This window comes from Cherax quadricarinatus, chromosome 7 (assembly GCF_038502225.1).
Source record: "Cherax quadricarinatus isolate ZL_2023a chromosome 7, ASM3850222v1, whole genome shotgun sequence".
Classification (NCBI taxonomy): Eukaryota; Metazoa; Arthropoda; class Malacostraca; order Decapoda; family Parastacidae; genus Cherax; species Cherax quadricarinatus.
Window position 1 is genome coordinate 9,284,619 of NC_091298.1, and position 11,770 is coordinate 9,296,388.

Below are 11,770 nucleotides of genomic sequence, written 5' to 3' on the forward strand. Positions count from 1 at the left end.
AAAGAAGAAGTTTAGAAGAAGTTTATTTTGGTATTTTCTCTCCAGTAATTTCTTTGTATTAGCATTTCATGATATTTGCATTTGTTTGATATTCCTTAGTGTTAATGCAACTAACGCTGGATGCTGTTTACGGTATTACATGAGCATCCTGCAGCACCCTCATTTCTGTAAAAAATACTGTACAATTTACTCTTTCAATACTTCTCTGCCTGGTGCCTGTTTCACTTTGAAACAAGGCACCACTCAGTAGACATATGAAATTCAACAGGCACTTAATTTCTGAAAGGCTTACCTCTTTTTGAGCAACAGATGGGATTACCGATATGTTGAATACACACTGCTGCTATGGTGGTACAGTTGTTGATCTGCGGTCTCCAGTGCTCCTTAAACAGTTTGCTACTTTCATGATTTTGTGGAATTCTCATTTCATCTTGTACTTACTTTGTGGTGAAAATTGCTGTGCATTATATTCTTATACCAAAAAGAAGTCATGCTGATCTTACTACTGTAAATCTTATAATTCAGAATGGGATTTGAGGCACATTATTTTGATGTTGCAGCAATATTTTTAATTAAAAAAAGTTTGGAACATTCTCTACTATTTTTTTTCATCACTGAAGTCAGGAAGATATTATCAAGTATCAAGGCTTCTCTCTGAAGTTAACATCCACATGACTTCATTCAGATTGACAGCACATATTTTAATCAATCAAAACTTTGAACATAATACAGTACTTAGAATGATATCCTTTTGTATAAAATGAATCAACCATGAAGATGTCTTTTGACCTTTACTATTGAATTGGTTAATAAAGTCAGAGCATAAAATGTTTATTTCTTCAAAATGCTCCATACTGTATACTGTTTATGAAGACATCTTTTGACATAAAACATTAGGTGCTTCTGTGGGACAGATATCTATTGTTTCCTTGTTCTCCTCTAAAAATAGTATTGGATCTATCTCCCTTCATGGTAGATTCTTAGATATTGGTGAAGGGTTCTTGATCAGAGGAATTGAAGCTATCCTTCCCTTCTTTGGATGAAATCTGATTGCCTTCTATTCCTCAAATACTGTAGGTTTAGTGCTTCTCTATGAATATAAAAATAGTAATAATAATTTTAAATAAAAAAATGGATATCAGATTAGAGGGAGAGAGTATGGAGGAAATAACAAAAAGGCACAATACCGTGACTGATTTGTAGTAAAAGATTGGATATCAGATTAGAAGGAGGGAGTATGGAGGAAATAACAAAAAGGCTTGTGACTACATTTTAGTCCAACTTGGACCATTTACAAAGTCACACTAACAAAAAGGATAGGAGGGAGTATATATAGGCCAGCAGACAGGGACGAGACAAAAGAGGTAGTAGGAAAGGAAGAAGAGAGGTCGTGCTAAAGGTAGTAGTAGTAGTGGAGTCAGTCAAAGACTAAGAAAGAGAACACAGGGGAGGAAAAAGTATTAATGGATCAAATACCCAAGGCAGAAGAAAGAAAATCCAAAGGAGAAAGAGGAAAGGGAAAGAGGGAGAAGGGGAAAAAGAATCAGGTTAAGTCACGGGTATTCTGAAGTTTGGACCATTTTACAATGTAATGGGAAAGAGGGCATCTTCAGAGACAAATCCAGGACTAAGATTCACACAAGGAAAGTTGTGTATAAGGGATGATTCAACCAGATGGCATCTGTGAAAGTTAGAAGTAGCCTCGACAGTTTTAGCAGAAGACCAGTCAATAGGATGACTGTGATCTCTGACATGACAGAAAAGAGCATTGTTGGTGTCGGCGAGCCTAACACTACTTATATGCTCCCTGAGTCTGGCAGTTCTCTTTCTGACAGACTCAGGGAGCACAAAAGTAGTGTTAGGCTTGCCAACACCAACAATGCTCTTTTCTGTCATGTCAGAGATCACAGTCATCCTACTGACTGGTCTTCTGCTAAAACTGTCTACCTTACTTCTAACTTTCACAGTCATCATCTGGTTGAATCCTCCCTTACACACTTATAATTTTAGAGGCTTTTCTACCTTGCATACTTGATTATGACAATAAAAAATATGTCCTTGTCACCGCTCTTAATTTTTAACAATTGATATGCATGAAGAGGGGGGGTGAACCTTATGGGATACTCAAAGCCATTAGCAAAAACCATACTAGTCATTATCTAAGGAAACTTCTGATGATTAGAACATTTTGCTAAATTTCTTCTAAAGGTTCTTATTGATTTATACTTGTCAGAAGTTTGTTTAAAATTTGAGATTGATAAAGGTATCTTAACAATGCTTACTAAACAGCTTCACACTTGTTTATTATATTCACATATAGTTACAGGGAGGGCTAAACCCATAAGGATTATACACTGTCTTGGAAATCAGATGCAGTCAGTTAGATCTGAGGAAAGGGAGGGAAGCTCTAACTCCTTAGATCAAGTCTTTCACTTGCATACTATTAAAATTTTGTTAGAGTATGGTTACAGGATTAAGAGAAAGTCATGAAGTAATAGGTGAGTTAATGATTAAGCAGTTAGCAACAACAGTTATTGCATGAAAGAAATGGAATGAGTACTATTTGGAATTTTTCAACTTTGCTACACATGTTAGAAAAGTTAGAATTTTTCAGAAGCCAGAGGGACAGTAGGGTAAGATATCTGTAAGCATTTATAAATGGAACTTTATTTCTTTTATTTAGAGCCAAAATAGCATTATAAAGGGTATACCAAAGCACAGAAGAGAGATTAAAAAAGTACTACTAAATGGTTCACATATGAGTTAGACTGGAATCATTACACAAGGAATATTTATTTCATTACATGTACATTAAGATTTGAAGAATAAATAAAATAATGGGTAAATATTAGAATTTTGAATGTTTTGTGGAGTGATTTATTGAAAATACATGATTGGGCACCAAGATTTTTGTTGAGTATTAAATTGCGAGTAGGTTACTGAAGGTTTAAGAAAGATATAAAAAATTCACATTACAAGTCACGGTGTAGCAAATAAAATACACGTACAGTGGAACCTCGGCTTACGAATGCCCCACCATGTGAATTTTTCAGGATACAAACAGTGATTCAATCGATTTTTTGCTTCTGGATACGAACGATATTTCAAGATGTGAACTTCCCCCTCAAGGGAGGTTCCTTGGTGAGGGGCTCTTGATCAAAGGAACTGGATCTGTGCTCCACTTCCCTAAATTAATAATAATAATAATTATTATTATTATTGTAATACATACGTACTAATAATAATATACTGCAGCAGGCCTGTTGGCCTATACTAGGCAGATCCTTCATAATCCATCCCACTAACAGAATATTTACCCAACTTAATTTTCAATGCTACCCAAGCAATAAGCTTTGATAATCATAAATTATGGGAAATAAAATACAAAATGGGAATTGACACAGTTACTTTTTGCTGATGATACTGTGCTTATGGGAGATTCTAAAGAAAAATTGCAAAGGTTAGTGGATGAGTTTGGGAGTGTGTGTAAAGGTAGAAAGTTGAAAGTGAACACAGAAAAGAGTAAGGTGATGAGGGTATCAAATGATTTAAATAAAGAAAAATTGGATATCAAATTGGGGAGGAGGAGTATGGAAGAAGTGAATGTTTTCAGATACTTGGGAGTTGACGTGTCGGTGGATGGATTTATGAAGGATGAGGTTAATCATAGAATTGATGAGGGAAAAATGGTGAGTGGTGCGTTGAGGTATATGTGGAGTCAAAAAACGTTATCTATGGAGGCAAAGAAGGGAATGTATGAAAGTATAGTAGTACCAACACACTTATATGGGTGTGAAGCTTGGGTGGTAAATGCTGCAGCGAGGAGACGGTTGGAGGCAGTGAAGATGTCCTGTCTAAGGGCAATGTGTGGTGTAAATATTATGCAGAAAATTCGGAGTGTGGAAATTAGAAGGTGTGGAGTTAATAAAAGTATTAGTCAGAGGGCTGAAGAGGGGTTGTTGAGGTGGTTTGGTCATTTAGAGAGAACGGATCAAAGTAGAATGACATGGAGAGCATTTAAATCGGTAGGAGAAGGAAGACGGGGTAGGGGTCATCCTCGAAAAGGTTGGAAGGAAGGGGTAAGGGAGATTTTATGGGCGAGGGGCTTGGACTTCCAGCAGGCGTACATGAGTGTGTTCGATAGGAGTGAATGGAGATGAATGGTATTTGGGACCTGACGATCTGTTGGAGTGTGAGCAGGGCAATATTTAGTGAAGGGATTCAGGGAAACCGGTTATTTTTATATAGATGGACTTGAGTCCTGGAAATGGGAAGTACAGTGTCTGCACTCTAAAGGAGGGGTTTCGGGATATTAGCAGTCTGGAGGGATATGTTGTGTATCTTTATACGTATATGCTTCTAAACTGTTGTGTTCTGAGCACCTCTGCAAAAACAGTGATTATGTGTGAGTGAGGTGAAAGTGTTGAATGATGATGAAAGTATTTTCTTTTTGGGGATTTTTTTTTTTGGGTCACCCTGCCTCGGTGGGAGACGGCCTACTTGTTGAAAAAAAAAAAAATTCTATTTACTCATGTGCAGCTCCCACTCACATCCAACCCCTCTCACTCACCTATTTATCCAACACATATTTAAAACTACCCAAGGTTTTAACCTCAATAACCATACTAGGCAGATTGTTCCACTCATCAGCATGAGAGCATAAGAACGGAAGAACATTGCAACAGGCCTCTTGGCCCATACTAGGCAGGTCCTTCACAGATCCAACCCACTAACAGAATAAACGTACCCAAGCAATAAGCGTTGACAATTCTATTTACTCATCTTGACTGTGTACTAATGGAGTTACAGGAAGTTGACATCGGAAAACTGCTGAACACTGACAATGATGCACCTGTTGTGTATTCCTTGAGTGATGGTGAAATTAGATGAATTGTGATATATAAATAAGCTGTAGAGTTGATATTAGCATCATATTGACGTATTTTGTCGTGCCTCCTAAGAGCAGGAATTCCGCTGGAATGGACTGATGCCATTTAAATTAATTTAAATGAGGAAAATTGACTCAGCATACCAACAAATTGGGATACGAACAAGGTCACGGAACGGATTAAATTCGTAAGTCGAGGTTCCACTGTATTGTAATGATGACCATGAAACATGGAAATTCAGCATTAAATTAAATATCAGTGTAAAACATTTTAACTTGACAACAAATGATTAAATAGGATATAATATATAGCAATGAGTAGCTTATGCATCATGTAATGAAAATTTTAATGTACCAATAATTCACTTTTGCATGTTAGGAGAATGAAAGTTTGGAATTCATCCAGTATGGGATATATTTTGTGTGTGTGTGTGTGTGTACTCACCTATTTGTACTCGCTTATTTGTGGTTGCAGGGGTCGAGTCATAGCTCCTGGCCCTGCCTCTTCACTGATTGCTACTGGGTCTCCTCTCTCCCTGTTCCTTGAGCTTTATCAAACCTTGTCTTAAAACTATACAGTGGACCCCCGCATAACGATCACCTCCGAATGCGACCAATTATGTAAGTGTATTTATGTAAGTGCGTTTGTACGTGTATGTTTGGGGGTCTGAAATGGACTAATCTACTTCACAATATTCCTTATGGGAACAAATTCGGTCAGTACTGGCACCTGAACATACTTCTGGAGTGAAAAAATATTGTTAACTGGGGGTCCACTGTATATGGTTCCCGCCTCCATTACGTCACTTTCTGACAACTCTATGACTGAAGAAATACTTCCTAACATCCCTTTGACTCATCTGAGTCTTCAACTTCCAATTGTGACCCCTTGTTTCTGTGTCCCATCTCTGGAACATCCTGTCTTTGTCCAACTTGTCTATTCCGCGCAGTATTTTATATGTCGTTATCATGTCTCCCAGACCCTCCTGTCCTCCAGTGTCGTCAGGCCAATTTCCCATAACCTTTCTTTGTAGGACAGTCCCCTTAGCTCTGGGACTAGTCTTGTTGCAAACCTTTGCACTTTCCCTAATTTCTTGACGTGCTTGACCAGGTGTGGATTCCAAACTAGTGCTGCATACTCCAGTATGGGCCTGACGTAAATGGTGTACAGGGTCTTAAATGATTCCTTGCTGAGGTATCGGAACGCTAGATGCCCGTACACTGCAGCAGTTATCTGATTGATGTGCGCCTCATGAGACGTGCTCGGTGTTATACTCATGGCAAGGTCCTTTTCCTTGAGTGAGGTTTGCAGTCTTTGGCCACCTAGACTATACTGTGTCTGCAGTCTTCTTTGCCCTTCCCTGATCTTCATGACTTTGCATTTGGCAGGGTTAAATTCAAGGAGCCAGTTGCTGGACCAGGCTTGTAGCCTGTCCAGGTCGCTTTGTAGTCCTGCCTGATCCTCGACCGATTTAATTCTCCTCATTAACTTCACATCATTTGCAAACAAGGACACTTCTGAGTCTATCCATTCCGTTATGTCATTCACATATACCAAAAACAGCAGAGGTCTTTGGACTGACCCTTGTGGAACCCCACTTGTTACAGGCGCCCATTCTGACACCTCGTCACGTACCATGACTCGTTGTTGCCTCCCTGTCAGGTATTCTCTGATCCATTGTAGTGCCTTTCCTGTTATGTGTGCCTGATCCTCTAGCTTTTGCAGTAACCTCTTGTGAGGAACTGTGTTGAAGGCTGCCTTGCAGTCCAAGAAAATGCAGTCTATCCACCCCTCTCTCTCTTGTCTTACTTCTGTCACCTTGCCATAAAACTCCAGTAGGTTTGTGACACAGGATTTTCCTTCCCTGAAACCATGCTGGTTGTCGATTATACACTTGTTTCTTTCCAGGTGCTCCACCACTCTCCGCCTGATGATCTTCTCCATGACTTTGCATACTATATACATTAGTGACACAGGTCTGTAGTTTAATGCCTCGTGTCTGTCTCCTTTTTTAAAAATTGGGACTACATTTGCCATCTTCCATACCTCAGGGAGTTGCCCAGTTTCAATGGATGTGTTGAAGATCTTTGTTAGTGGTACACACAGAATCTCTGCTCCCTCTCTAAGGACCCATGGAGAGATGTTGTCTGGGTTCACTGCCTTTGAGGTATCAAGTTTACATAGAAGCTTCTTCACCTCCTCCTCGGTTATGTATACCTCGTCCAGCACTTGCTGGTGTACCCTCCCTGTTCTGATTTCCTGGAGTCCTACTGGTTTCCACTGTAAATACTTCTTTAAATCTCGTGTTGAGCTCCTGACATACCTCTCGGTCGTTTCTTGTGAACTCCCCATCACCCTTCCTCAGTCTGATTACCTGGTCCTTGACTGTTGTTTTCCTCCTGATGTGGCTATACAACAGCTTCGGGTCAGACTTGACTTTCAATGCTATGTCATTCTCATATTGTCGCTGAGCCTCCCTTCTTATCTGTGCATATTCGTTTCTGGCTCTTCGGCTAATCTCTTTATATTTTCCTGAGTTCTCTGTCTTCTGTACCTTTTCCATTCTCTAGTACACCTAGTTTTTGCCTCTCTACACCTTTGGTTGAACCAAGGACTCATTCTGTTCTTCCCATTATTTCTGTTTCCCTTAGGAACAAACCTCTCCTCTGCCTCCTTGCATTTTGTTGTCACATAGTCCATCATTTCTTATACTGGTTTTCCTGTAAGTTCCCTCTCCCACTGAATGTCTTGCAGGAAGTTCCTCATGCCTGAGTAGTTCCCCCTTTTGTAGTTTGGTTTTTCCCATCCTATTCCTGCTACTCTCTCCACTTGAAGCTCAACTATGTAGTCAAAGCACAGAACCACATGATCACTAGCTCCCAGGGGCCTTTCATACATGATATCCTCGATGTCCGAACTGCTCAAGGTGAATACAAGGTCCAGTCTTGCTGGTTCATCCTCACCTCTCTCTATGGTAGTGTCTCTAACATGTTGATGCATGAGTAACAAAAAGGCACAATACCGTGACTGGAACGATACACAAATAACCCGCGCATAAAAGAGAGAAGCTTACGACGACGTTTCGGTCCGACTTGGACCATTGACAGTCACACTGTGACTTTGTCAATGGTCCAAGTCGGACCAAAACGTCGTCATAAGCTTCTCTCTTTTATGTGCGGGTTATTTGTGTATTGATGCATGAGGTTTTCCAGTACCACATCCATCATCTTGGCTCTCCATGTTTCGGGACCCCCATGGGGCTCCAGGTTTTCCCAGTCAATCTCCTTGTGATTGAAATCACCCATAACTAGTAACTTTGCTCCCCCCATGTGTGCTCTCCTGGCCACCTCGGCTAGTGTGTCGACCATTGCTCTGTTGCTCTCATCGTATTCTTCTCTTGGCCTCCTGCAATTCTGTAGTGGGTTGTACATTACTGCAATTATCACCTTATGTCCCTCAGACTGGATTGTTCCTACTAAGTAGTCCCTTTTGCCCGTGCCATCCATTCCTTCCATTTTCTCAAAACCCCACTGGCTTTTAATGAGCAGTGCAACTCCTCCTCCCCCTCTCCTCCCTCTGTCTTTCCTGAGGATTTGATATCTGGATGGAAAAATTTAATCTGTTATTATTCTGGTGAGTTTTGTTTCTGTGAGTGCTATTATGTCTGGGGATGTCTCCTTGATTCTTTCATGCCACTCCTCATACTTATTTGTTATTCCATCTGCATTTGTATACCACACCTTCAACTTCTTTTCTAAGACTGTGGTCTGGGAGGTATATTGGGGTTGGGGAAGTGGGAGACCTGATAAGGAACTATGGGTGGTTGTTGTAGGGGTGGAGTTTGTAATGCAGTGAGTGGGGGCATTGGATATGGCATGGGTGTTTTGGTGTGTGTGTGTGTGTGTGTGTGTGTGTGTGTGTGTGTGTTTGTTTGTGTGTTTTGAAGATGAGAATGACAGTAAGTGAGGCCCGATTCATAGAGTAAAAAAGATGTTTGCATAGGAAAGAGTTTAAAGATGGACATCTTGGACACACACACACACACACACACACACACACACACACACACACACACACACACACACACACACACACACACACACACACACACAATGCTTGTTTTACCCATTAATTAATGAGAAGTGGCTCATGTTACATAGAGAATTAGATACTTAGAATACAGTAGGTGTGTAACAAAATGCTAATGTACCAATTATTTATACTATAACTTGCTGTGTGAACAATAATTTAAGAATTAAGATCTTAACAATATTTTGAGTTTTGCTTAGCATAGTTATCATGTTGAAAAATATTCTTAAGTTTATTTTTGCCTTAATTTCAAACACATTTTTCAGTAAAATATTGCCTAAAAAATTGCATTCTCATGTTATTATATATTATATAGTCTGTTTTCATAATAGTGCTTGTTACATACATTATGAAGATTATTGTCTGATTTTCAGCATTAATCCTTTATGATGTAGGATTTACAATAAGCAAAACTTAAATGTTATTGTGTGATTTTTTTTCGTTTGTATACTACCTGATTTCAGGGAGATTCTTTTGCCAATTTTGTAATTACTGTAATGTTATACATCATATGTTATTGATGGTGTGACAAGCACATTTTTGAACTAGTGAATGAGTTAGCTTGCATTAAGCTTCACATATACAATACAATGTAAACATTTCAAGTATTTCTTATGTTCTGTGGTTTTGGGTCTAATGCTGTAATCTGCATTGAAATTTATGTTGCCAGCTCCAGAACAAACTTTTGATCATTTAAACATGGCAACAGATGGCTGAGTTCTGAGGTCTGGGCTTTCTAGAAATCTTAGGAACAACTTGGACACCAATTGTAAGTGTGGCCTTGCAGCTTCAAGAGTGGGCTTATCCACCTTTGGGTTGAACTCTGCACTATGTTCAGTGAAGCTCGGATGATGGCTTATTGGATGGATAATAGTGTATAACCCTGTCCTCTTCTAATATTATTGTCAATCATATAGGTGAGCATTTGAGATTTCATTGAACTTACTGCAGAGGCCAACCCAAAGGTAGGTGAGCCCTCTCTTGAAGCTGCATGGCCCCACTTGCAACTGACATATGAAATTCCAAACTTCAACCATTTGTTACCATACATTTCATTGATCAAAAGCCTGTCCTGCAGCTGGCATCATAACTTTCCCACAGACTTTATGGTGTACTTTATTAATAATGGATTAATTTATTGAGATTACATTTTATGCACTGCTACATTCACCAGCAATTGATTACTAAAGTTTCTGCTCCTTAAAATAATATTTTGAAATTTCTGCATAATAGTAATGCTTTAATCACAAATGGTATCATCAATCATATATATCACATAAAGGGCATTTCTTGCTTTATAAGCTTAAAAGTGTCATTATTTTGAGTTTATCTGGATGAAACAAACAAAAGAAATACTTTCTTATGCCCTTAACATACGTATTTGGAGGCTATGGTACCATGAGAATCTTCCCTTGGGTTAAAGTTTGTGTATTTAGTAGTTGTGGCACCAGTAGAGGTTAGTTTTATCATGATGATTCTGTTATATTCTAGTCATTTGCTAGTGGCATTTGAATTATTTTTATGATAATGAGGTATTGAAACACTAGCACAGTGTTTGGATGATACAAAGAGACGGCTCACAACACGTGTCTGGTTGTGTAAACAGTACAAAGCTTATTATCCAGCATATTGTCTGTCATATTGTCTCAGTATCCATGAAGACTCTCCCACTAGTTGTTGAGCTGTTGCTCAATATCCAGTCATATAACTATGTTTAACAACTTGACATTGTCATTTTCATGTACAGTAACATATAAGTTACTTTAGTACATAGTAGTAGTAGTAATGAGTATGTTAGTTAATGCCATGAAATATTCTGTGTTCTTAGTCTTTCATGTTCCTTAATTTGACAGAAATAAGCTGTCTTATTTTAGATATTGGTATTTGTGATTTTTTTGGATCAGGTTATATGACAATATGTGTATTATCATTGTACAAATCTTTTTAATTATATAATTAAATTTAGATGAAGTAAATTTTACTGTATTTTTATTTCTTTGAAGTAATGTAACTATTTTCTGATGGTAGATGCATGAAGTGTTGTTTTTTAATGGATAATAGATTGCACAAATTGGAAGACTGTGTTAATTGCATGTGCAACACAGTCATTCATTAGCATATTCTGTAGTGATCATTTTTAATTGCACCTAAGATGATAAAAAGACATAGTATTTAATATAAATAGGGTCACTTATGGTCTTGGCTGGAAGTAACATCTTCAGATTAATTTAATATTTTAAAGTTAAGTCATAAGAAGTACTTCAGTCTTCCAACTTAACTGAAATGCAATTTAAGTGTTGCATAGCAACTAAGAAACACTCAACAGGAATAATATATCTTAATAAAAAATGAAACTATTTTGCTTGATACAGTGTATTGTTGTAGCAATAATGAATATCTAACACTAGATATTATTCAAAAGATAACAAAAATTTATAAATCCAATTATTATCTTATCTGAAAGGTCAGTGTGTAGCACTATTTGTGATTTTAGCCAAAGATCGAAATATAATTATGTAGTATGTATTTTATGGAGTAACAAAATGTAAATGATAATTGTGTTTTTTTCTGTGTATAAGTTTTATGATGGGGTGTGGACAGCAACTGATTTGTATGCACAACTGTGTGGTTTATTCAGATTTTTAAACAAATTTATTATTTTTATTTTTCACTTGAGTATGTATCGTAGTGATAACTTTGTGTGTATAATTCAGTGATAAAGAAGTTGGTTTGCCAGATCTTAGTTTTGGGGATCAAAATGCATTTTTATTTTTAATACATATTTTACCCCT